Raw genomic sequence first — 26,005 nt, 5'->3', positions numbered from 1 at the left:
CTGTACCAAGAGACTCAGGGGTACTGGTCCTGCTGCAATCCTGGGATGAAAGCAACTGATTCCCATGAGGTATTTTAAAAGATAAAATAAAAAAAAAAAAAAAAAAAAAAAAAAAAAGGTCTCTTCTCTAAACCAGAGTATGCATTTTAAGTGTTTTTGTTTAAAAGGCTCCCTCTAGTTAAATGTATTATAAAAGTAAAAATAAAGTAGAGGCAATTGGATTATGGTTTTTTAAAGATTTTATTTATTTGACAGAGAGATCACAAGTAGGCAGAGAGGCAGGCAGAGAGAGAGGGGGAAGCAGGCTCCCCGCTGGGCAGAAAGCCCGATATAGGGCTTGATCCCAGGACCCTGAGATCATGACCTGAGTGGAAGGCAGAAGCCCAACCCACTGAGCCACCCAGGTGCCCCAACAACTGAATTTTGTTAACACAAAACTTTGTAGCACAGTCAGCCTAATTAGATTAATACAAACTTGGAAACAGGATGGGCAGACAGAAATGCAGCTAAGAGACTTGAAAAGCCACAAAAGAATTTCTAATGTGATATGCAATAAAGTTCATTGTCTCATCAGAGACTCTGGACCTCAGGACACCATCAGAAGTAACTAGGGTTTTATAGCCATGCGGGTTTCACTGTCTCCGAGTCGAAACAAAAAGGTTTTAATGGCATGTGAATCAGCTCATTTGGCTTGGTTTTGGTTTTCACCCTTTCTTACCTTTGGAAGTATAGGTCAAGAATTCTTTTACTTACAAAATTATTATTTAAAATAATGATACTAATTCAACATAGTGATCCGGAGTAATGCCTCCTGACCTAAGCATTAAATCTTACCAGTTTTAGAGCCAGAAGGAAATCAATGCCCTAAAATGCACACATCTAGATGTCACTTCATTCACGGCTACCAAAATTTCAGTCACTTGAGTGCCCTCTTCTGTTTTTGCCACAGCTACAGACCAACTGTAGCAGTAAAGCTCCCACTATCATACAGTGCCATTTTAAATTCAGATGAATAAAAAAAAAAATAAGAAATGTTAGCCTACAGATGGGCATTTATTCTAATTTCTGAGGACACACTTGAGATCAGCCATTAATTTAAACTCCATGCTGCCAAGAGAACAGAGATGACCATGGTCAGGAGGGGAAGCAGCTTGCAGTGCTGTGAAGTGGGGGCTACAGGTGAGGGCATGGCCTCATCTCTGAGGAGACCAGCTCCTATGTCAGAGAACACTCCTAATGCTGACACACCAAAGGAATAATCACCTTAGTAACAGAAAAGCTAAAAGGCTAAGTCTGTTGTACAAATGGGCCAAATCATTCAAAACAGCAGATATGCAGGATGTGGAACTCAGAAAAGTCTATTCCAAATCACACTAAGAGAAAAGTAGTTAACACAATGTTAAATTCAACTGTGCATGTTAATAAAGACTAAAAGAAAGCACAGATTCTCCTGGTAGAAATTGCTGGTATCATGCGATGCTGAGTTTTTTTCCCCCGAATAACTTTTATTTTAATCATATGAATAGTGTTCACTGGAGAAAATATAAAAGGACAGATAAACAAAATAAAATCACCCAGAAACTTTTCATTCAGACAGAAACATTATTTCTATTTTGTTGCATTCTCCCAGACTTTTTTCTATATCAATATAAACATACACATTTTTAAGTTAAGTGGAAGCATAGTGTACATACTGTTTTGTAACTTGCTTTCTTTAATAGGTTCTATGTTCAAAGACTACAATTCAACAATTTTATAAGGTCCTCTAGTGATACCACATAGAATACACAGGTGTACCACCAGTTACCCAACCAATCCCTAATTGCTGTGAATTGACAAAAAAGATGGAAGATAACCAATTTCAAATGTTAATTTTTTATTTATTTATTTTCTTTCTTTTTTTTAAGATTTTATTTATTTATTTGGCAGAGAGAGATCACAAGTAGACCCAGAGGCAGGCAGAGAGAGAGAGGAAGGGAAGCAGGCTCCCTGCTGAGCAGAGAGCCCGATGCGGGGCTCTATCCCAAGACACTGGGATCATGACGTGAGCCGAAGGCAGCGGCTTAACCCACTGAACCACCCAGGCGCCCCTTAATTTTTTATTTTTATAAAGATTTATTTATGTTAGATTGAGAGAGAGAAAGAACACCTGAGTGGGAGGGGGACAGAGGGAGAGAATCTTGAGGCAGACTCCCCATTGAGTGTGGAGCCAGATGAGGGGCTCGATCCCAAGGCCCATGAGATCATGACCTGAGCTAAAACCAAAAGTCCAACCAAATGAACCACCCAGGTGCCACTCAAATGTTAATGTTTTTAAAATGATGGACCCCTCCTGGTGAAGAAATACGATTTGTAAATCCACCAAAATGAATTCAGACAAACAAGAAACACTCTCTTTTTAAAAAGGAGTCTTGACAGAGCACATGGGTAGCTCAGTATGTTGAGCACCAGACTCTTGATTTTGGCTCAGGTCTTAGTTTGGGGGTCATGGGATTGAGCCCCACATAAGGCTCCATGCTCAGCAGGGAGTCTGATTCTCTCTCTCTCTCTCTCTGCCCCTCTCCCGCTCCCTCTCTCCTCCTCCCCGCACCCTTGACCAAACAAATGGGTTTTTAAAAAAAAATCTCAGTAGCTGAGCAGGCAAGGATCTTCCACCCAAGGTGTTCTTGGGGATGTGTGCACTATGGTTGTGGGTTGATCCCCAAGATCTTTGGGTACACTTGAGGGTAATTTAAAGACTGTCTCTTTATGTTACAGATCCTGCCTTTATAATAAATTATCTTCCTTAGAAACTGACTCTTTCTTATGATGAAATGTCTGTCTTTAGTGATGCTCCTTGCCTAAGTCCCCTTCACCTAATATTGTATATAGCTATACGAACTTTCTCTTGGTTGGTTTGCTAGCACATTCCTTCTTTTCCCATCCTTTTACTTTCAACCTTTCTGTACCCCCTTATTTAAGGTATGTATACTGTAAGCAGCAATTTTTAAAAATATTCAGATCAATAATCATTGCCAGGTAAATGAAGTATCTAGTGCAGTTGCATTTCATGTAATAATATATTTAAGTAGAAACTTGCCATGTTGCTATTCTTCTGTTTGTCCCACCTGTTTTCTCTCTCTCCTTTCTTACTTTCTGATTCCTCAATTACTTTTCATCATTCAATTTCCCTTCTATTACCCCATTAGTTATACACTATTATTATTTTAGTAATTACTTAGAGATTACAACATACACTCTTAATTTACTCTGCTTTGTGATTTTTTTCAAATTGAAAGTTTGTGACAACCCTACATCAAGCAAGTCCATTGGTGCCATTTTTCCGACAGCATTTGCTCACTTCATTTCTCTCTGTCACATGCTGGTAATTCTCAAAATATTTTAAGATTTTTCATCATTATTACATTTGTTACAATGATCTATGATCCCTATTTCCTGGGACACAACAATATTGACTTTAGGCCAATCACTAACCCTACAAAGACCTCTATGTATTCAAGAGAAAGGAAAAGTTGTACATCTCTCACTGCAGAAGAAAAGTTTGGAACAAACAGAGGTTTGTTCCTGGGGATTAGGGAAAGAAGCTGTCTCCATAACATAAAGGGGCAAAGTGCAGCCCAAGTGCTGATGTAGAAGTGGAGCCATTTATGCAGATCAAGTCAAGATAGTTCATGAAGGACGCTACATAAAACAACAGATTTTCAATGTATACAGAACAGCCTTATATTAGAAGAAGATGCTATCTAGGACTTTCATAGCAAGAGAGGAGAAGTCAATGCCTAACTTCAAAGTTTCAAAGTTCAGGCTGACTCTCCTGTCAGCTAGGACTGCCAGCGATTTTCAGTTAAAGATAATGCTCATTTGTCATTCTGATAATCCTAGGGCCCTTAAGAATGACACCAAATCTACTCTGCCTGTGCTCTATAAATGAAACAACAAAGGCAGAATGACAGCACATCTATTTATAACATGGGTGACTGAATATTTTAAGCCCTCTAATGAGAACTAGGTTCGGAAAAAAAAGATTCCTCTCAAAATATTACTGCTCACTGACAATGCACCTGGTCATCCAAGAGCTCTGATGGAGATACACAATGAGATTAGCATTGTTTTCATGCCTACTAATGCAACATCCCTTGTGTAGCCCAAGGTTCAAGGTGTAATTTCAACTCTCAAGTCTTATTATTTAAGAAATATATTTCATAAAGCTGTCATAAATAGTGATTACTCTGGTGGATCCAAACAAAGTAAATCGAAACCTTCTGGAAAGAATTCACCATTGTAGATGCCATGAAGAACATTTAGGATTCATTGAAAGAGGTCAAAATATCAACAAATACAGGAGTTTGGAAGAAGCTGATTCCAACCCTCACAGATGACCTTGGGGGTTCAAGACTATAGCCATGACAGAAATGACAAGAGAACTAGAATTAGAAGTGTAGCTTGAAGATGTGACTGAACTGCTGCAATCTCACAAAACTTGAACAGATGCTTCTTATGGATGAGCAAAGAAAGCGGTTTTTTGAGATGAAAGCTCCTCCTGGTAAAGATACTGTAAAGACTATTGAAATGACAAAAAGGACTTAAAATCTTAGTTGATAAAGCAGTCAAGGTTTAGAAGGACTGCCTCTAATTTTTAAAGAAGTTCTACTGTGGGTAAAAATCTTTGAAATAGGATTACATGCTACAGAGAAATCATTTGTGAAAAGAACAGTCAACTGGTGAGCCAATCTTCATTGCAATCTTATTTTAAGAAATTGCCACAGCCACCCCGACCTTCAGCAACCACCACCCTGATCAGTAAGCAGCCATCAATATCAAGGTAAGACCCTCTACCAGAAATAAGATTTGACTTGCTGAAAGCTCACATGTTGGTTAGCATTTTTTACCAATGAAGGATTTTTTTTTAAAGATTTTATTTATCTGACAGAGAGAGAAAGCACAAGCGGGCAGAGGAAGAGAGAGAAGCAGGCTCCGCACTGAGCAGGGAGCCCGATGTGGTGCTCAATTCCAAGACACTAGGACCATGACCCAAGCAGAAAACAGAAGCTTAACCAACTAAGCCACCCAGGTGCGCCAATGAAGTCTTTTTTAAATTAATGTATATATGAGATATTATTTTGTTGTTGATGCTCTACAGTCAATATTCATGTAGAATTGTCTACATAGTTATTGTTTTTATTACTCTTCCTATATTTCTTACTATATTTCCATGCTTCCACTTGGAATCATTTCTCCTTCTGTATAAAAGAATTCTCTTTAATATTTCTTTCACTATGGGTCTTCTGGTGACAAATTCTCTCTGCTTTTGTCTGAAAATGTCCTTTAGTTGCCTTCATTTTGAAAGCTACTTTCACTGGGAAGTGAATTACATTGACAGTTACTTTCTTCATCGCTTTAAAGATCATTTCATTGTCTTCTCATTTCAATTATTTTTGTGGAAAAGCCTACTCTCAGTCTTACAGTAGCCCTTTTAAGATAATGTACGTTTTTCCCCTACTGCAGTTTTATACCTTTGATAATCAGCAGTTAGCTCTCATCCACATTAACTGTCTGTAGATTTTTGAAAGTGGTGATAGGTATATAGGTAACCAATGTACAGAGTTTGTTTGGTGAATCTTCATCCTTTGTTATGTTTTCTGGTCAACTGCACACAGATACAATATGGAACATTCCTTATTCCTTCGGCCCAGACATCTTTGTTGAGCCTGATGTCAATGTACCCATGTGGAATTCCCATATCCTTCATGGCAAATTTCCAGATCTCTCTGAATGCCCAAAGGGCACACTTCCTGAAACCCACTCCTCGGATACACTTGTAAATGCCGATAGTGTATTCACTGGTCACTATATTGTTGGTGGCAGAATGGCCCTCTTCTCACCACCCTTCTTTGCAGGAGCCATTCTGCTGGGCTCTGGTTAGAAAACCCTCTGGCTGCTTTTTAACACTTTCTCTTTGTGTTCTGGTTTTATTATGATGTTAGGTGTGATCTTTGTATTTATCATGTTTGGAGTTTATAGAGCTTCTTGAATCTCTGACTTAATATCTTTATACAGTTTGAGATTAATTCTCAAACATATCATTTCAAATATTGCTTCTGCCCCAATCTGTCTCTTCTCTCATCATTTCTCTTTATTTATATACATCCTGGGTCACTTCACTGTGTCTCATATGGTTGCTATCCCCTTCTATTTTCCTACTCTTCTTTCTCTCTATGTTTCAGTCTGAATATTTTCTATTGGCCTATATTGCAGAGTTTGCTAATTTCCTATGTCCAATCTGCTATCAAATTTATCTATTTAATTCACTTTATTTACTGTGTCTTTCTTTTTCAGCAATTCCATCTGGGTCCCTTTTTTATACATTCCATTTCATCTGTGAAATTCTCAACTACTTTCTTGAACATATTAATGACAGCTCTTTCAAAATCCATACCTAATTATTTTAATAGCTGGATCACCTGTTGCTGTTTTCAGCATTAATTTTTACTTTTTTTTTTTTCTTTTAATCATTTAGCCCTATTTCCTAGCATCCCTGTTGATTTTTCATTGAATGCCAGACATTGGGTATCAAAAACTAACGAGTCAATCTGTGAGTCTGGCTGATGTTATTCTTCAGAGATGATTTATTTTTGCTTTCTGGCAGGTTATTAGAATTGGGACGGACCACTACAATCCACTCTGAGTTAAACTGGTTCAAAGCAACATTTCAGTCTTTTGTGAAGGATGCCGTATTTCAAGTTTATTTCAAGTTTACTCTTACTCCTGGGGGAGGCTAGACCCTAGCAGGATGTCTAGAGTGCTTACCAGGTCTCCTTTTCCTTGACAAGCCCTAAATTCCAAATTTTGTTTGGAAGGTTCCTCCATTTTGCATAGAGGCTCCTCAAAAAGTTGAAAATAGAGCTACCCTATGACCCAGCAATTGCACTACTGGGTATTTACTCTAAAGAAACAAATGTAGTGATCCAAAGGGGCACATGCACCCAAATGTTTATAGCAGCAATGTCCACAATAGCCAAACTACGGAAAGAGCCTAGATGTCCATCAACAGGTTAACGGATAAAAAAGATGTGTGTGTTCCAGGGCTGCGAGGTTGGTTCAACATCCGCAAATCAGTCAATGTGATACAACACATCAATAAAAGAAAGAACAAGAACCATATGATACTCTCAATAGATGCTGAAAAAGCATTTGACAAAGTACAGCATCCCTTCCTGATCAAAACTCTTCAAAGTGTAGGGATAGAGGGCACATACCTCAATATCATCAAAGCCATCTATGAAAAACCCACCGCAAATATCATTCTCAATGGAGAAAAACTGAAAGCTTTTCCGCTAAGGTCAGGAACACGGCAGGGATGTCCATTATCACCACTGCTATTCAACATAGTACTAGAGGTCCTAGCCTCAGCAATCAGACAACAAAAGGAAATTAAAGGCATCCAAATCGGCAAAGAAGAAGTCAAATTATCACTCTTCACAGATGATATGATACTATATGTGGAAAACCCAAAAGACTCCACTCCAAAACTGCTAGAACTTGTACAGGAATTCAGTAAAGTGTCAGGATATAAAATCAATGCACAGAAATCAGTTGCATTTCTCTACACCAACAGCAAGACAGAAGAAAGAGAAATTAAGGAGTCAATCCCATTTACAATTGCACCCAAAACCATAAGATACCTAGGAATAAACCTAACCAAAGAGGCACAGAATCTATACTCAGAAAACTATAAAGTACTCATGAAAGAAATTGAGGAAGACACAAAGAAATGGAAAAATGTTCCATGCTCCTGGATTGGAAGAATAAATATTGTGAAAATGTCTATGCTACCTAAAGCAATCTACACATTTAATGCAATTCCTATCAAAGTACCATCCATCTTTTTCAAAGAAATGGAACAAATAATGCTAAAATTTATATGGAACCAGAAAAGACCTCGAATAGCCAAAGGGATATTGAAAAAGAAAGCCAACGTTGGTGGCATCACAATTCCAGACTTCAAGCTCTATTACAAAGCTGTCATCATCAAGACAGCATGGTACTGGCACAAAAACAGACACATAGATCAATGGAACAGAATAGAGAGCCCAGAAATAGACCCTCAACTCTACAGTCAACTAATCTTCGACAAAGCAGGAAAGAATGTCCAATGGAAAAAAGACAGCCTCTTCAATAAATGGTGCTGGGAAAATTGGACAGCCACATGCAGAAAAATGAAATTGGACCATTTCCTTACACCACACACAAAAATAGACTCAAAATGGATAAAGGACCTCAATGTGCGAAAGGAATCCATCAAAATCCTTGAGGAGAACACAGGCAGCAACCTCTTCGACCTCAGCCACAGCAACATCTTCCTAGGAACAACGCCAAAGGCAAGGGACGAAAGGGCAAAAATGAACTACTGGGATTTCATCAAGATCAAAAGCTTTTGCACAGCAAAGGAAACAGTTAACAAAATCAAAAGACAACTGACAGAATGGGAGAAGATATTTGCAAATGACATATCAGATAAAGGACTAGTGTCCAGAATCTATAAAGAACTTAGTAAACTCAACACCCAAAGAACAAATAATCCAATCAAGAAATGGGCAGAGGACATGAACAGACATTTCTGCAAAGAAGACATCCAGATGGCCAACAGACACATGAAAAAGTGCTCCATATCACTCAGCATCAGGGAAATACAAATCAAAACCACAATGAGATATCACCTCACACCAGTCAGAATGGCTAAAATAAACAAGTCAGGAAATGACAGATGCTGGCGAGGATGCGGAGAAAGGGGAACCCTCCTACACTGTTGGAGGGAATGCAAGCTGGTGCAGCCACTCTGGAAAACAGCATGGAGGTTCCTCAAAATGTTGAAATTAGAACTGCCCTATGACCCAGCAATTGCACTATTGGGTATTTACCCTAAAGATACAAACATAGTGATCCAAAGGGGCACATGCACCCGAATGTTTATAGCAGCAATGTCCACAATAGCCAAACTATGGAAAGAACCCAGATGTCCATCAACAGATGAATGGATCAAGAAGATGTGGTATATATACACAATGGAATACTATGCAGCCATCAAAAGAAATGAAATCTTGCCATTTGCGACAACATGGATGGAACTAGAGCGTATCATGCTTAGCGAAATAAGTCAAGCAGAGAAAGACAACTATCATATGATCTCCCTGATATGAGGAAGTGGTGATGCAACATGGGGGCTTAAGTGGGTAGGAGAAGAATAAATGAAACAAGATGGGATTGGGAGGGAGACAAACCATAAGTGACTCTTAATCTCACAAAACAAACTGAGGGTTGCTGGGGGGAGGGGCTTTGGGAGAAGGGGGTGGGATTATGGACCTTGGGGAGGGTATGTGCTTTGGTGAGTGCTGTGAAGTGTGTAAACCTGGTGATTCACAGACCTGTACCCCTGGGGATAAAAATATATGTTTATAAAAAAATTAAAAATTAAAAAAAAAAAAGATGTGTGTGTGGGTATGTGTGTAATGTATTGTATTTTATATATGTGTGTATATATATACACATATATACATATAATGGAATACCATGCAGTCATCAAAAGAAATGAAATCTTGCCATTTGCAATGACATGGATGGCACTAGAGGATATTATGCCGAGCAAAATAAGTCAATCAGAGAAAGAAAATTATCATATGATCTCCCAGATATGAGAAATTTGAGAGGCAGAGTGGAAGGTTTGAGGGATAGGGAGGGAAAAAAATGAAACAAGATGGGATCGGGAGGGAGACAAACCATAAGAGACTCTTAATCTCACAAAACAAATTGAGGGTTGCTGGGGGAGGGGGGTAAGGAGAGGGTGGTTGAGTTACAGACATTGGGGATTATATGTGAAATAGTGAGTGCTGTGAAGTGTGTAAGCCTGACGATTCACAGACCCGTACCCCTGGGACAAATAACAAATTAACAAATACATTATATGTTAATAAAAATTAAAAAAAAAAAAAAAAAAGAATAGCTTTCTCTTCACTTCTTAACCTCTGAGCAGTTAACACATCTGCAAATGCCTTGAAGAAAACAGCAGTGCAGATAATTGGGCTCATCTTAACATTCTTCCCCTCTGTCCAAGATCCCAACACTCTTCATGGTTCCAACTCCAAGTTTTGTCTCCACATAGGATTGCCAACAGCTCCATTAATGATCCCAGATTCTTGGGAAGCACTTTTGGTTGACTTGTTTGCCTTTCAATTCCCAGAGCCCTTATGAAGGACCAAATATGTGAAGGAGAAAACCATCACAGAATGTTGGCTTGATCGGTATGCTTCCTTTCTCTTCAGTACCCTGGTTCTTCAAGTCCTGGTCACCTTTTTTGTACTTTTCCAGCTTTTCAAGATGGCTTTATGGCAAAGTTGACCTATAAGCTACTCCACTTTCACTAAAAGCAGAAATGAACTAGTGGCTTTCATCTTTGGAGCTCTTTCCTATCCAGAAATCTCTCTTCTTTTGGAAGTTATTCTAAAAGGCCTCAAAGTTACATAGCTAAATAGTTTTTGATTTAAAAGCCCAGATAAGTAGGATCCAATTATTTCAACTACTCATCCGAATTCTACCCAGGCTTACTACATATACTGCCCTGCTCCAATTACAACTCTGAATATTTCCTGGGGTTTGACAAACCTGGATTTGCCAACTCTCACTGCTGGGTTCACCTCTACATATATCCAACTTCCTTATATCTGGTCCAACCCATTTTGTCTTATGAGTCTTCCTTCTGGGCCTACCTCCTCCATATTTCCAGTCACTAAGCCACATAATCAGACCTAAACATAAGACTCAATTCCACCTACCTGTCTGGACAATTCTGCCCGTACTCTCAATCCAAGTCAAGCACCATCCAATGTTTATCTTCCAAGTTTGGAGACCCTCCTCCCCTTTTCAAGTCTCATCTGTGAACTGCTGGTAAGCAGGCCTTCACTTTCAGGGAGAAAAGACCAGCTCTGTTATGATATACAATGACTTATAAGAAATATATATTTGATCATCCAGATAACCAAAACACATTTCTCAGATATATGTGGTCTTCACCCATAGTTCCTGAAAAAGCTTCAGAGCCATGAAGATGAAAGGGTGTCTTATTATTAATAAAGGTGACTTCTGAAACTCACCCAAGGGCAGGAGCTGGTTGCCAGAAGAACCAAGTGATAAGACGGTTGGAACATTTAGTGCCCTGCCCCATGAACTCTAGGGAGGGAGAGGGGCTGAAGGTTGAATCAGCCAGTGGTCAATGACTTATTAATTGTGGCTATGTAATGAAACTTCCATAAAAACCCAAGAGGACAGCCTTTTTAGTCCTTTCTTCAGAGTGCTTCCATGGATGGGGAACCAGAATGCTTCCACATGCCACTGAGCCAGGTTCATAGTCCATGAGGACAGAAACTCCTTTTGTTTGTGACCTTGCCCCTATGTGTCTCTTTTTCTGGCTACTGATTACATCCTTTATTATATCCTTTAATAAACTGGTAAACATAGGTGTTTCTCTGAGTTCTTTCTCTAAGTCACTTCAGCAAATTATTTGAACCTAAGAAGGAAGTCCTTGGATCCTCCCATTTTTCCTTCTGCTTGCTGGTCAGAGCACAGGTAATAAACAGCCTGGGCCTTGCAACTGACATGTGAAGGGGGGTGGGGTGGTAGTCTTGTAGGACTGAACACTTAGCCTGTGGAATCTGATACTATCTTTGCATAATGTCAAAATTGAGTTGAATTCTTGGACACCCTGATGATGGGGACTGCATGCACACACACACAGAGACCTACACACGGACACACACATACACAGTTTGGAATTGAGTGCAGAACATTAAAAGAGGTGCTGTTGGCTAGGAATGCCTGAGGCACTCACCTGGACCATATTACTTGTGGCAGGTTGACAGGCCCTTATGGTTCTGATTACGACTGCAAAATGCACCTAAGCAAAAAAACATCCAGGAACTCTGAAGAGCAAGATTTATTACCCAGAGGTCTTGGAGGGTACATGGCAGGCCTAAGAGCCACAGCAAAGTCAGAGGTAGAAAGAAAGGGAGAGACCACAGAACTAGGGGTCTGCCTTTATTAGGGTCTGAGAGTGGGGTAGCTTAGGATTTCATGGGTTCACTCTTCATTGGCAAATTTAAGACATAAGAGTAGGAATTAAAGAACAGGAACGAAAAGGCAGGGTTACTCAAGTGGTCAGTTATCTATGTGTTACCTGGGGCTTTCTAAGGAGAACTTCATGGATGGAAGCAACCTGGTTCACATGTGTGAAATGTTGGGGTTGGACTTGCCTGGTTTACAACCCTTCAAGCAAGGCATCTTCTACCCCCATGGACTTCAGGGCACACAACCCAACAGTCCATTATTCCTGAGTGCTATTTCCAGCATTACACATCATGGAGAGGGGAGTTACATGCGACCTGGGGAGCCTGCAATCTGGTGTTCTGAAGGCTTGATGCCTCATTAAGAACCCTTATGGCCTATGGAACTACCCAGAGAAAAAGAGGTAGAGCTTTCTTCCTCTAAGCAATGACCTGAAACTTTCTGAGCACACCTGGGAGGGGGAGCAGCTCTCCTGATTTACACAAAGTCAGCCTATGCACACCACCTAGAAAAGGGTCTACTTTTTTTTTTTAAGTGATATTTATTTATTTGAGAAAGAGAGCACATGCATGTGTACAAGGAGGAGGGGCAGAGGATGAGGGAGAGAGAGATTCTCAAGCAGACTCCCTACTGAGCGCTAAGCCCTACAGTGGTTCAATCCCATGAACCTGAGATCACAGCCCTGAGATCATGACCTGACCAGAAATCAAGAGTCTGACACTTAACTGACTGAGCCACCCAGGCACTCCAAGTGTCTACTGATTAGATACATATGTCAACCTTCCAAGAGGAAGTTGAAAAACTGGTTTACCAGTTGTCATCTCCAAAACATGTAGCACTCACAGGCCATGCTTAACTACCACTAGAGCAGTTTCCAAATGCACTGGGCCAGTGGGGACTACTGTTTAATTCTTGTTGATAACACTTTTTCAACAAATGTGCAGTTTCTAATGTTAATATTTCAAAATAAAGCTAAGTCATTTTTATTCCTTTTACACATATATTACTACAAGAGTAACAGCCATATCACAAGAAGTGTTAAAATTAAAAGAACACTTTCTAAATAAACTATCTGACATGGTTTAACAATATAAAAACAACTACCATTTTTCCAGAGCCCTTTGCTCATATCCCTTTGCTGCCTCTAACCCATAAAATATTCTTAGGTCAAAAATAGTCTCTTTTATAAACAAACAAACAAAAACCCAGGCTCTTAAATACAGAGAACAAACTAGTGATTACTAGAGAGAGGGTGTGTGAAGAAATGGATGAAATAGGTGAAAGGGATTAAGAGTACACTTCTCTTGATAAGTACTGAGTAATATATAGAACTGTTGAATCACTACATTGTACACCTAAAACTAATATAACATTGTATGTTAATTATACTGGAATTTAAAAAATTTTTAAATTAGTTTCTTTTAAAGTGTCCTTTCTAATCTACTTGTGACTGAGAAATCCCAGTCTGTTAGGAAATACATCAAAACCCCATAAATTCTACCAAGATATTTCCCCTTGAGCCCCACTGATTCCCAAATTCATTACTGGGATGACTTGAAGATGTTGCTTCTTCACCTGATACTAACAATTTGAAAACAGACCTTTCAACACTAACTTTGTGTTAAATTTACCCATGAGATATTACTAAAGAATGGGCTGAGAGCAGTGGAAAGATATTTTTTGGATCCACCTAGTTCACAATAAAATAATAATGATTTCTCTTGCTTCCCTCCATTTCTGTCTTCCAAAACATAAAAAACAAAAAACAAAGAACAACAACAAAAAAAAAACCCAACCTGCAAAAAGAAATTATTTTCCTCACCTCTAGCACTAAAATATCACTCAACAAAGGAGGGAATCAGCCCACCCCTGTACGGGGTTGATTTAAGAACACGGCCATGCAGACTAGCATGAAATAAAGGGAGCAAAGGCAAAAAGAGGCAGAACCATCACTGTCCTCAAAGTCCTTACAATTTTGAAGACAAAAAAAAGTAAATAAAAAGAGAGAGAGAGGGAGAGAACACAGCTGTGAACAATTAAAAAGCAGTACATCAACAGGTGCAAAATGTTCTTGTTCAAATGAAATGCACACAAATGCCAAGAAGACTAACTTCCTGTTCCCACTGTGGGGAAGACTGCGGGGGAAGACAGTCCTTTAAACAACTGTTTATCACACGGGGAAATCGGGTTCACCACAGAGATAAAAACAACCCAAAATTGCTCATTTGCCAAAAGAAGAGAACGGTCAAGAGCACATGTGAATGGTACTCTCCCTTATGACCACACCGCTGAAGCATGGGGCTGCCAGCTAGCCGGCTGTGGCAGAGAGCTAGGGTGCAACTGATCTCAGCCTCCAATGTGAGGCCAAGCGAGGCATCTGAACCCAAACAGGTTGGCCAAACATGCTGGTTCTCACAGGTCTCTGTGGAAATGAGGAAGCAACCAGTTTTGCAAGCTTGTCCTTTCTTCCAAAGAATAGAGATAGCAAAAGGTGAACAAAATAACAGATCCTCTCTAGTAACCCCCCAATTCTATGAAGATGGAAGCCCTCTTTTAGCACTTCTTCACCAAAAATGCTTACATTTGTAGATCAAGCCCCACAGATGAACACAAAGCAGACCAACCCCTTCCTGTAGTTAACAATCAGTAAAACAATCAAAGGTAAAGAAAGAAAAAAAAAAAAAGGAAAATCACACAGAAATAGAATCTTGTGTTTCTTTTATATTATTTTATTACCATCTCTCTCAAGCTCTAGGCTTAAACAAAAAACACAAGACATATAATACACCTGAGGCTTAGAAAGAGTTTTCCCCACTGGTTTTATAATTATAATTATTTAAGACATCTCATTCATATAACTTTAAGAGGAAAATTATGCAGTAATTTAACTTTGAATTTATTTTTTTAATGGTGCTTTCCCATAGTTCCTATAGTATATAGCTTCCTCTGAATTTTTATTTTACAGATTAGCCAAGGACATCTGGATGACTCAGGAGATTTTTCCAAGGCAACCTGAATATGTAGGACTCCTTCCAGTCAGGCCTGGGAGCATTTCCTCTACCTCCAGGCTAATCTATGATCTTTCCTAAACAGAAAGACAAGGAAACCAGATAGTATTGCCCATTGTCACAGTCCCTAATGTATTCATCTCTTAAGAACCCCTAAATGTTATTTCAAAATCTCACTTGAGGGGCACCTGGGTGGCTCAATGGGTTAAGCCTCTGCCTTCAGTTTGGGTCATGATCCCAAGGTCCTGGGATCAAGCCGCAAGTTGGGCTCTCTGCTCAGCAGGGAGCCTGCTTCTCCCTCTCTCTCTGCCTGCCTCTTTGCCTACTTGTGATCTCTTTCTCTGTCAAATAAACAAATAAATTTAAAAAAAAAAATTTTTTTTCCCCAAAAAATCTCACTTGAGCACACTGTAATGACCAACTAAAAAACATCATTCGGTGCGGTTTGTACTCTTGAGGATAAAACTGGGGTAAAAGTCAGCTTTGCTGGCCAATGCAAGTGGTGCTACCAATGGCCTGAAGAATAATGGTCCCTGAGAGTCAATGGAAGAGAGCTGGTGACATCAAAGAGAACTAACGGACATGAGAGCTTTTTGCTGCCACCACCACCACCAGGACCACCCTCTCAGTGCTGCTTCCAGGACACACAACTACTCTCTCACATAAGGATGGATCTATAAGCAGAGGAGCAGGGAACAGAGGCTCAGTGAGTTAAATAGTTTGTCTAAGGCCATAGTAATTAATGCTAAGTGTGGAACAGGAATTTGAACTTTTACTTCTTCTATCAAAACCTGCATCTTTCCAAAACACCAAATCATCTTCTTAAGGGCAGTTTAACTCTGCAAAGTTTCCCAAGTAAAATTTAAAAATAAGCAAAGGTAAATATGCTAATTTCAAAACTAAAAAATTATATTTCTCAGACTATTTACTGTAAATAATATAAACCCAAACATGCCAAAACACAAAAGGAGTCCAGGGGATAAGAAAAGCACAGAGCCAACTAAGGCTTCCTCCTCCAACCCCACCTCAGGGGGAACTTACTGGTCATACCACTCCAGTGCTAATGGCCTCTCTGATCAGATCAGATTGTTAAATCTCTGAGAGCAAGTACTATATCTTCTACCTATATATATATTTTTTCCTACCATGACATCCATCCCCACACTGTATGTAACACAAAATGTTAGTTGGATTAATGTTGAATTAATGAATGAACAAATAAAAGGCAAACTCTATAAGCAAATTAAACGTAATAATAGGAAAAAAACAAAAAACAAACAAACAAAAACCCCTGAAGTGCCCCCTGGCTATGGAGAGAGTTAGGTTTTCTTTTGGTTATTAGAGCAAACACAGTCCTACTCTTATCTTTCCCCTGACTGCAAGCCCAAGCAGGCCTAACAGCATCTCCTGTCTTCACTACAATTTGAAAGAAGTGGATAATGCCAATCTGCAGATCAAAAAACTATCATCTTGGCCATTTATCCAGCTCTATATTTCTCATAATGAATCTTTAAATGATCTCATTATCATCTATCAGTAGTTTTAAGTTCAGTGATAGAATTCTTTGGAGAAGATGGACCCTCTAGAATAAAGGTCATATGGATTCAAGTCACAAAGAAAGGCATTAAGGGGCACCTAGGTGGTACAGCATGTTAGGCATCCAACTCTTGGTTTCAGCTCAGGTCATGATCTGGGTCGTGAGATAAAGTCCCACTCTGGGTTCCATGTTCAGCATGGAGTCTGCTTGAGATTCTCTCTCCCTCTCTTTTCTTCTAAAATAAATAAGTAAATCCAAAAAAACAAAACAAAGGCATAATTCCCCCTAACATACACACATATAACAAATTCACTTCTGGAACTGTTTTTTAAAATAGCATGTTTGACCAATATGGTACTGGCACAAAAATTGACACATAGATGAATGGAACAGAATAGAAAACGCAGAAATTAGCCCCCAGTTATATGGTCAATTAATCTTTGACAACGAGGGAAGAATACCCAGTGGGAAAAAGACAGTCTCTTCAACAAATGGTGATGGAAAAACTGGACAGCAACACTCAAAAGAATGAAACTGGACCACCTGCTTACACCATACACAAAAATAAACTCAAAATGGATTAAAGTCCTAAATGTGAAACCTGAAATTGTAAAAATCCTATAAAAGAACATAGGCAATGACTTCTTTGACATTGGTTGTAGCAACTTCCTTCTAGATATATCTCTTGACAGAAGGAAAACAAAAAGAAAAATAAAATACAGGGACTACATCAAAATAAAAAAAAACTTCTGCACAGTGAAGGAAACAATCAACAAAACTAAAAGGCAACTGAGGGGACTGAGTGGCTCAGTCAGTTAAGCATCTGACTCTTGATTTCACCTCAGGTCATCATCTCAGGGTTGTGAGATCTAGCCCCACATCAGGCCTAAGCTCAGCACAGTCTGCTTGAAAGTCTCTCTTCCCTCTCTCTCTGTACCCCCCACCATTCCCACACTCTCTAAAATTAATAAATAAAATCTTCCAAAAAAAAAAAAACCTAAAAGGCAACCTAAGGAATGGGAGAAGATATTTGCAAATGACATATCCAATAAGAGGTTAGTATCCAAAATATATAAAGAACTTATAAAAAAAAATAATAATCACCCCAAAAAACCCCAAATAGTCCTGTTAAAAAATGGGCAGAAGACATGAATAGACATTACATATGGCCAACAGATACACGAAAGGATGTTCAATATTACTTAACATCAAGGAAATACAAATCAAAACTATGATAAGGTACCACCTCACACCTGTCAGAATGGCTAAAATCAACAACACAAGAAACAACAGGTGTGGCAAAGATGTGGCGAGAGGGGAACCCTCTTGCACTATTGGTGGGAATGCAAACTGGTGCAGCCAATTTGGAAAAGAGTAAGGAATAGGCTCATAAAAGTTAAAAATTGAACTACCCTAAATCTAGCTTCACACTACTGGGTATTTACCCAAAGAATACAAAAATACTAATTCAAAGGCATAATTATACCCCTATGTTTACAGCAGCATTATCTACAATAGCCCAAGTGTCCATCAATAAGTGAATGGATAAAGATTGGTGTATATGCATACAATGTAATATTACTCAGCCATAAAAAAGAATGAAATCTTGCCATTTGCAACAACATGGATGGAGCTAAAGATTGTTATGCTACGCGAAACAAGTCAGTCAAAGAAAGACAAATACCATTTATGATTTCACCCATGTGGAATTTAAGAAACAAAAACTAGCAAAGCAAAAAAAGAGAGAGAGAGAGAGAGTAAGGCAAACCAAGAAACAGACTCTTAACTATAGAGCACAAACTGATAGTTACCGTATCTATATGGTGCTGGGGGTTAAACAGGTGATAGGGGTTAAGGAGGGCACTTATGATGACCACCAGGTGATGTACGCCAATGCTGAATCACCATATTGTACACCTGAAACTAATACTACACCATTAAGTAACTGGAATTTAAATTAAAAGTTTTTTTAAAAACTTCATGTTTGGCAAGAGCTTGGAAGTTGTCATATGGGCATTTCGTATTATACCAGCAGGTCCAACAATGACAACTCTGTGCTAATTTATGCAATAGTTCATATAGCACAGATGATCTTAAATAAACAATGGCCTCCCCTGGGTCAGCCTTTCCATTCAACAGGTTCTGTGAGCAAGGAACTCTCAAAACTGAGCAGAAGGTTCAGCCTTCTGAACGTGCTCTGGTAAAACTTTCCAATGCCCTCTTGACTTCCAAATTCAATGAGACCATTCAACCCCTGTCTTATATGACCTCTCAGCAACGTCTGAGGCTCTGACAGCACCTGCCTGTCCCCCTCCACAGTTATCAGGACTCCACTCTCCCAGTCTCTCTCTGACCATCGGTGGTCTCTGATGATGAATGGAACAGAATAGAAAACGCAGGGCCTCTTGCAGGCCCTCTTCCTCCACGGAGCCCTGAAAATTTACTGCTGCCTGGAGTGCTGTCCTGAGCAAAATCATCCATCCCGAATTTTCCTGATTTTACCTAAATTTGCTTACCAGTGGAGAAATGCTAAATGAAGGATAGCAAGAAGAAGGGAGTAAGAGGAGGGAGAAGACGACGATAAACCACAGGCTTGCTCAACTATACCTATGTGATTGGCAACCACTCAGCCAAGAATCAACCATGTATGGAATTTAGTTGAGGCTGTTCAATGGCAGGAATTCAAGGCCTGATGCTAAAAAGTCACCTTCATTTGCTTAAAATGATATACAGTTAAAACAGCTGCCTGCCAACAGACAAGTCAGAATTACTACAGTTGACAAAAATAATAGCCAGTATAAGCTGGTAACAGCTCCAGCAGGGACAGGCTGAATCCTGAACAAATCATTTTTCATAAAGGTAGACATCAGATTAGATGGCATTTTCCAGTCTTAAATATAGTCATCCCAAAGTCCCTATTTCCCATCTCTCCTGTATCACTCCCAGTGTCCCTCAGACCCCACTTTCACCTCATCTGCCAAGTTGTAGAAAATGCTTACTCCACAAAGATAAATCATGTATAAGATCTTATTCTAAGTGACCAAGGTCAAATTGGTGTTCTGAGACCAATTCCAATGTGTGTGTGTGTGTGTGTGTGTGTGTGTGCATGCGGGGATGGGTCCCCACACAATGAAGCAATTCTTGGACACCAACAGGGTGTCCAAGGAGAATTCAACTCAATTCTGATGCTATCCACCCAGACATACCATCAGATCCCAGAGGCTGAGGGCTCACTCCTGCAACACTGTTTTCCCATGCCACTTGAGGAGGCCAGTCGCAGGCCCAAGTTGTTACCTGTCCTTCTGACTTAACTGCTATACATGAGAGAGTCCCACAACCTCCTCCTTGGATTTCAGATGTCACTCATAAATGCAGGTCCTGTAATTCTGACTGACTAGCTATAAAATCAGAGGTTCCCAGGATCTCCTCTTCAGGTTCCATTAATTTGCTACAGTGGCTCAGAGAACTCAGAGAAACATCTTACTTACTAGATTATCATTTCATTTAAAAAGGATGTAACTCAGAAACAGCCAGAAGGAAGAGTTGAGTTGCACAAGGTATGGGGAAAGGGCAGAGAGCTTCCAAACTCTCTCTAGGTGCTATACTCTCCCCAATCTCTGGGTACTCATCAACCCGGAAGGTCTCCAAACACTGTCCTTTGGAATTTTATGAAGGCTTCATTACATACATTGATTAAATCACTGGCCATTAGCAACTAAGTCAGCTTTGAGCCCCTCTACCCTCCCTAGAGATGGGGAAGGGGTAGGAAGGACTAAAAGTTCTAACCCTCTTATCACCAGGTTAGCTGCACTGGCTACCCATCCTTAAATGCTTTTCAAAAGTTTCCACATTAACATAACAAATAACACCTTTTATCACTCTCAACGCTTAGGATATTCCAAGGGTTTTAGAAGCTGTGCATTGGGAATTATAAACAAAGACCAAATATATATAAGAAATATATTTTGGTTATCTGAATAATCAAATATACATATTTCTTATAAGTCACAATATCACTCACAAAGGTCTAAGTTATCCGACCCACCCAAATTTGTCTTTTTAAGGTCTTTAACATGACTATTGAGTACTACAGAGACCACAGGAATGGGGTACTGTGTCATTCCAGACTCCTTCCCATGAACCAACCCCCAAATCCTCAATAAACTCACATGGGGAAAACAGAATTATAAGTAATAAACATAAGAGGCTGGGCACATCTAATAACTGCTTGCAAGAAAAACTGGGAACCAGAATGAATAGAAAGTGAAATATCTGGAGTTCTACTTTCATTGGCCAATTCATCCTCATCCAACTCGTGAATTTCCAAGGCTACTTGTTGGGTATTTGTATTCCAGCATTACATCCTTAAGTGCTACCCATCCTTAAGTGCTTTTCAAAAGTTTCCACATTAACATAACAAATAACACCTTTTATCCCTCTCAACGCATTCCAAGGCACTCTAGACCACCCTACACTTCCTTTCCATGACAGTGCCTAGTCCCACCAGGCAGAACCACTCACAGGCGCCAGGGCCACATACAACCCTCCATAAATCTAATCCACCCCACTGAGAGCATGTCCTCCATTTTCCACTTTGGGTGGCAATTAAAATCTCTTTCCAGTTATGGGAGATGGAAAAATGTAGTAAATACACATTAAATAGAGTCAAGAAAAAAGGACAAATGCAAATCACACTAAACAAAAAAACAAGTATAATTTGAATAATCTGTTATTTTTAGGTTTTAGAAACAGAAACCAACAGAATTTCTAAAACCAGTTAATCCTAAACAACACTGTGCTTCTACAGCCAAGTTGGAAATTCCTTCCTAACTATGACTCAAAATCCAGAAGCCACAGAAGAAAAGAATGATAAATATAACCACATAAACATCAGAAATTTCAGTCTGGTAAAAATCAGTATAAAGACAGAAAACAAAAACTTCCAAAGAGTATTTGCAAGTTTTATCACAAAATCTATTTCCCTGATATACAAAACGCTCCTAGAAATCCATGAGAAAAAAAGGTACAATCCACATACAGAAAGGGCTCGTACAATCACGTGAAAGGTGCACAACTTCTCATAATAATAGAAATGTACATTAAAACTACATTTAGGCACACTTTCCACTTATCTGTTTGGTAAACTCCAAAAATGTGGTAACATGGTCTACTGCTAAGAATGTGGTAAAACAGGCACCTTCACCCACTGCTGATGGGGGTGTGCAATGTCAATCAAAACTACAAATGCATATGCTCTCTGATTTAACGATTCCAAATCTGGGAATTTATCCTTAAGGTTATGCTTGCATATAATTAAGTGCAATGTAATTTAGTGAAATGAAATATGTTATTCATGGTATCTTGTTTGTATAAGCAAATGAGGAAATCAGTTAAATGTTCATTAATAGAGGACAAACCAGTTCAACAAATTATGGTATGTATATTAAATGGGACACCAGGCATCTGTAAATAGAGGGGGGGTTTGCGGGGGGGACGGAAAGGAGAGAGAAAGAATGAGTAGGAAGGAAGCTTTGTATGCACTGATGTGCATGTGGAAGGATCTCCAAGACACATTAAGCATGAAAAGCAAAGTGTACAGAAAAACGGGTATGAGACCTTTTGGATAGACGGCGGGTGGTGATTGATATATTCTTAAATTTATAAATAGGTAAGAAAATTCTAGAAAGATACATAAGAAACAATAACAGTGACTATGGGGACAGAGACAGAGTAGACAGAAGTAGACTTCTGAATGAATACCTTTTGATAATTGATTTTATTTTTGAACCATGTAATGATATCACCTAATTTTTAAAAAAACAAAAATAATGAGTTTTTTAAACATATTACAGTTTTCTTTTATACCAGATTCCATATCAGCAAGCCGACGCATAAGAAGACTACATGTCCACTTTCCTCTGATGTTCTTTTTGTCTCCTCCGTCATTTACCCCTCCCCATTCTCAGGGAATCCTTAATACTTCCTCATGGTACTTAATTTACCAATTCTCTATCCTCGAGCCTGTTCCCACGACAAGGAATTTCAGAAAACAGAAATTATTCTTGAATATCATAATTGGAAACTAAAACACATGGGATCCATTTTCTTAAAACTGCAGTAGGTAAAGCTGAAAGAGCTGAAACCATTTGGATTAATCAGATGAGAATGGCTGGTTGGTCTTGTTGGACAGGGATGAGTCTGAAAGGCAACCACCCTCCATAGCCTCTTCCCCAGCACTTGTCTAGGTGGTCTGACCCACAGTCTGGCACAGTGCGGTATCGAAAGTCCAGTGCCTTCGACAGCATCAACCACGACTAGAGCTGAGCAAGGAAGCCGCCAAGTCCCCCATGGATCCTGGCATAAAAGACTCTGTCTGACATCCCAGACGACCCACCTGGATGAAGGTACCTGGGTGTGTACTTGCACGGTACGGAACTGTACTCAAATTTTTCCGGCTGTTTACCTTTGCATCCTAAAAATTTCCAGAAATGACTTTCCCTGGTGATAAACTGCACTCTCCAACATTTCAGGCCATAGTTTTTGCATGACTGCTTAGCCTCTGTATAATTTGAGCTAGTTCCTTCTTATCATCATATCTTATAGGGCAATTAGAACCACTTTAATTCTTTCCTAATAGAATCTAGTGCTCATCTATCTAAACCCTTTTATCAAGCGATCCATTGGTAACAACACATGTGCTTTCCATTCACAGAAGTGCTTTATTTTGTTTTGTCTTGTTTTAGCTTTCTTCTTTTTTTTGTATCATCTTGGGAAATGAGGGGCAGGAAAGTTAGTTGAGAAAAATTTAGCTCATGTATAATAAAACTCCTCTTTCCCTTCATCCAAAACTAAGTCCTCAGAGGGCAAAGTTGATCTAGTTCCCCTTCAGTGGATATGAGAAGACACATGGGCAGCCCCAAGATGGCCAGGCAGGCATCAAGACCATGTAGAGTATAGAGTCTCACACGCGCTCTCCTTATGCTGCGTTCCAGCCCGCCTTGTGCCTTTACTGTTGGCAACTATAGGGTCAACTGAGCCGCCAGAGTCAGACAGCCTTACACTGCTGGAGAAATCTAGAGAATCAGTCTATTCATTAAAGACTACCCCCCAATAAATCTTTCTAAAAAGAAGGAACCAAAAGCTTTCCTTTTGGACCATGGCCAAGTTCTCATTTTACAACCAGCAGCAGGTCCCAGCACTCCAAAACAGAAACAGTAACTGCATATTTTCCTCTTTTCCTTCTGCAGCTGGAGAGCAAGCATGAAGTCCCCAGGGAGAGACCACGGCGGGTGGGGGCGGGGGGGGGGGGTGCCCTAGGCTGTCTCCAGGAGCCTTCTCACCTGCCTGCCTGTTACAAGAACAAATGCAAACATTTTCCTTTCAGTCTGGCAGTATAAATTTCCAAAAGGCACCCTCTGCATTTCGCCTTCACGCACAGCGGTTAATATATGAACTAAAAACATGAAATATATCCCAGGAATAACACTGAAACAGGTAAAACAATGTAAAGCCTCCTTAACCTATCCCAAAACTACCTGTTCTCCTGAAGTGTCACTTACCCCAGGTAGTATCAGTCCTTCCTGAAGCAGTTGCTTTTTGACACTTTTCTTGGAAACGAATACCATCCTAACAAGCTGTTACTCCCCTCCACAGAACTACTGAAGACTAATAATTAAGCTACAAACACCAGGTTTGGCAAACTTGGGCTACAGAAAACCATTAATCTTATGACGGCATTTTAGAGGTCTCCACAAAATCACATCTCCAAATGAAATAAACCTAGTCTCCCAAACTGGGCTACACTGGAACAAGGAAACAAACAGCCTGAGACAGCAATGAATTACAAATGGCATGCTAATTACCAGTCGACATCCAGAAATAGCTGAAGACTGCAGGATTTTTGTTGTTGTTGTTAAAATAACTACAGCCTTTATTCTAGGGTTGGGCAAAAGCATCTGATTTATTCAAATGCTTCAGCTTCTAAACATAATCACGTTTATATGTACTTATCTAGGAGGGGGTGTGGGTGGAGAGAAACTCTGGGGGCAGGGGCATGGGTTCCCAGAGACAGCAGTGGGTGGTCAGTAGAGAGCAGCAGACCACCAGGGCATGTTCCCAGGCAGGCACCATCAAACCCACCTGCTGAAGCTGACATTATGGGGAGAGGCACACCTGGGACAGGGGACAACTGGACACTCTCCTGCTTGCCCCGTTAGCAGTGCTCATCTCAGACCCTACAGAAAAAGGAAAGGGACAGTGGAAACCAAGTTTCTACAGCATCTTTCAGCACTTTCATCACTTATTGGTGAATAACCAGGAATGGTGCCCAGGAGATTTGTACAAAGTTTTGACTAGAGTCCTGCTTTCAAGATATTTACAATCTGCTAAAATGGAAAATAAAAAGTTCATGAGCGTGACAGAAACAGGTCCGCTGAGCTAGGTTCCCTAAGGACAAGATGAGCATCTCTCTGTGCATGTGTGAGATCAGCTTGGGAGATAAAATACTTCACCAGAGATTCTGGGTTAGGCTAGGAATGAAGAGTGTGTCCTAAAATGTTTACTTCCAAAATCTGGAGTTTGAGCCCTGTTGAGAGACTAATACTATCCCTTCCTCTCGCCCCAAACTTCAACCTTGTATTACCTTGTTATCCCTCTAAATATGTCCCATCAATCCACCCCTGCTCTCAAGTTCTAGAATACTCCAGCAGGAAGTCTCCTTCAAGGTATTCTGGTCCAGCAAATGTTTCTCCAGCTTCATGGAGCTGCAGGCAAAGGCTGTTCTTGTATCAAAGATTAGGAAATTCTAGATTAAACAACATTGAGGTTTTCTTTACCACAGGACTTCTCACAGTCTAATATGCCCATGGTGCATTAAGAATCTCTAAGAAGGGCACCTGGGTGGCTCAGTGGGTTAAGCCGCTGCCTTCGGCTCAGGTCATGATCTCAAGGTCCTAGGATCGAGTCCCACATCGGGCTCTCTGCTCAGCAGGGAGCCTGCTTCCTCCTCTTTCTCTGCCTGCCTCTCTGCCTACTTGTGACCTCTCTCTATCAAATAAATAAATAAAATCTTTAAAAAAAAAAAAAAAAAAAAAGAATCTCCAAGAAAGGGGAGTGTCTGGGTGGCTCAGTCAGGTCAGCATCCAACTCTGGATCTCAGCTCAGGTCATGATCTCAGGGTTGTGAGATCAAGCCCCTCATGGACTCTGTGCTGGGTGCAGAGCCTGCTTAAGACTCTTTCTCTCCCTCTCCTTCTGCCCTCCTGACCAAATAAATAAATAAATAAATAAGAATTTCCAAGAAAAGGATTTAACAGACAGTATCTGTAAAATTCAGTTGACTGGAAAATCTT

General features: G+C 39.9%; 1 protein-coding gene and 1 pseudogene across 7 annotated transcripts in view; both read right to left on the bottom strand.

Annotated features, from left to right (window-relative positions):
- The window catches only part of LDLRAD4 (low density lipoprotein receptor class A domain containing 4), a 414,853-nt gene that overhangs the window by 307,470 nt on the left and 81,378 nt on the right, over positions 1–26,005 (bottom strand). The window contains exon 3 of one of the 7 annotated variants that reach the window (XM_032309436.1): positions 24,796–24,890. The exons of the other annotated variants lie outside the window; for them this stretch is intronic. The gene's annotated coding sequence lies outside the window, so the exon portion shown is untranslated. The remainder of the gene's footprint in view (positions 1–24,795; positions 24,891–26,005) is intronic. 7 annotated transcript variants of the gene reach the window in all.
- On the bottom strand, positions 5,082–6,920 carry LOC116571461 (annotated as a pseudogene).

The sequence above is a fragment of the Mustela erminea genome, chromosome 13, assembly GCF_009829155.1.
Source record: "Mustela erminea isolate mMusErm1 chromosome 13, mMusErm1.Pri, whole genome shotgun sequence".
Classification (NCBI taxonomy): domain Eukaryota; kingdom Metazoa; phylum Chordata; class Mammalia; order Carnivora; family Mustelidae; genus Mustela; species Mustela erminea.
The sequence above is the reverse complement of the archived record's forward strand: the minus strand, read 5'-3'. Positions and strand labels throughout refer to the sequence as shown.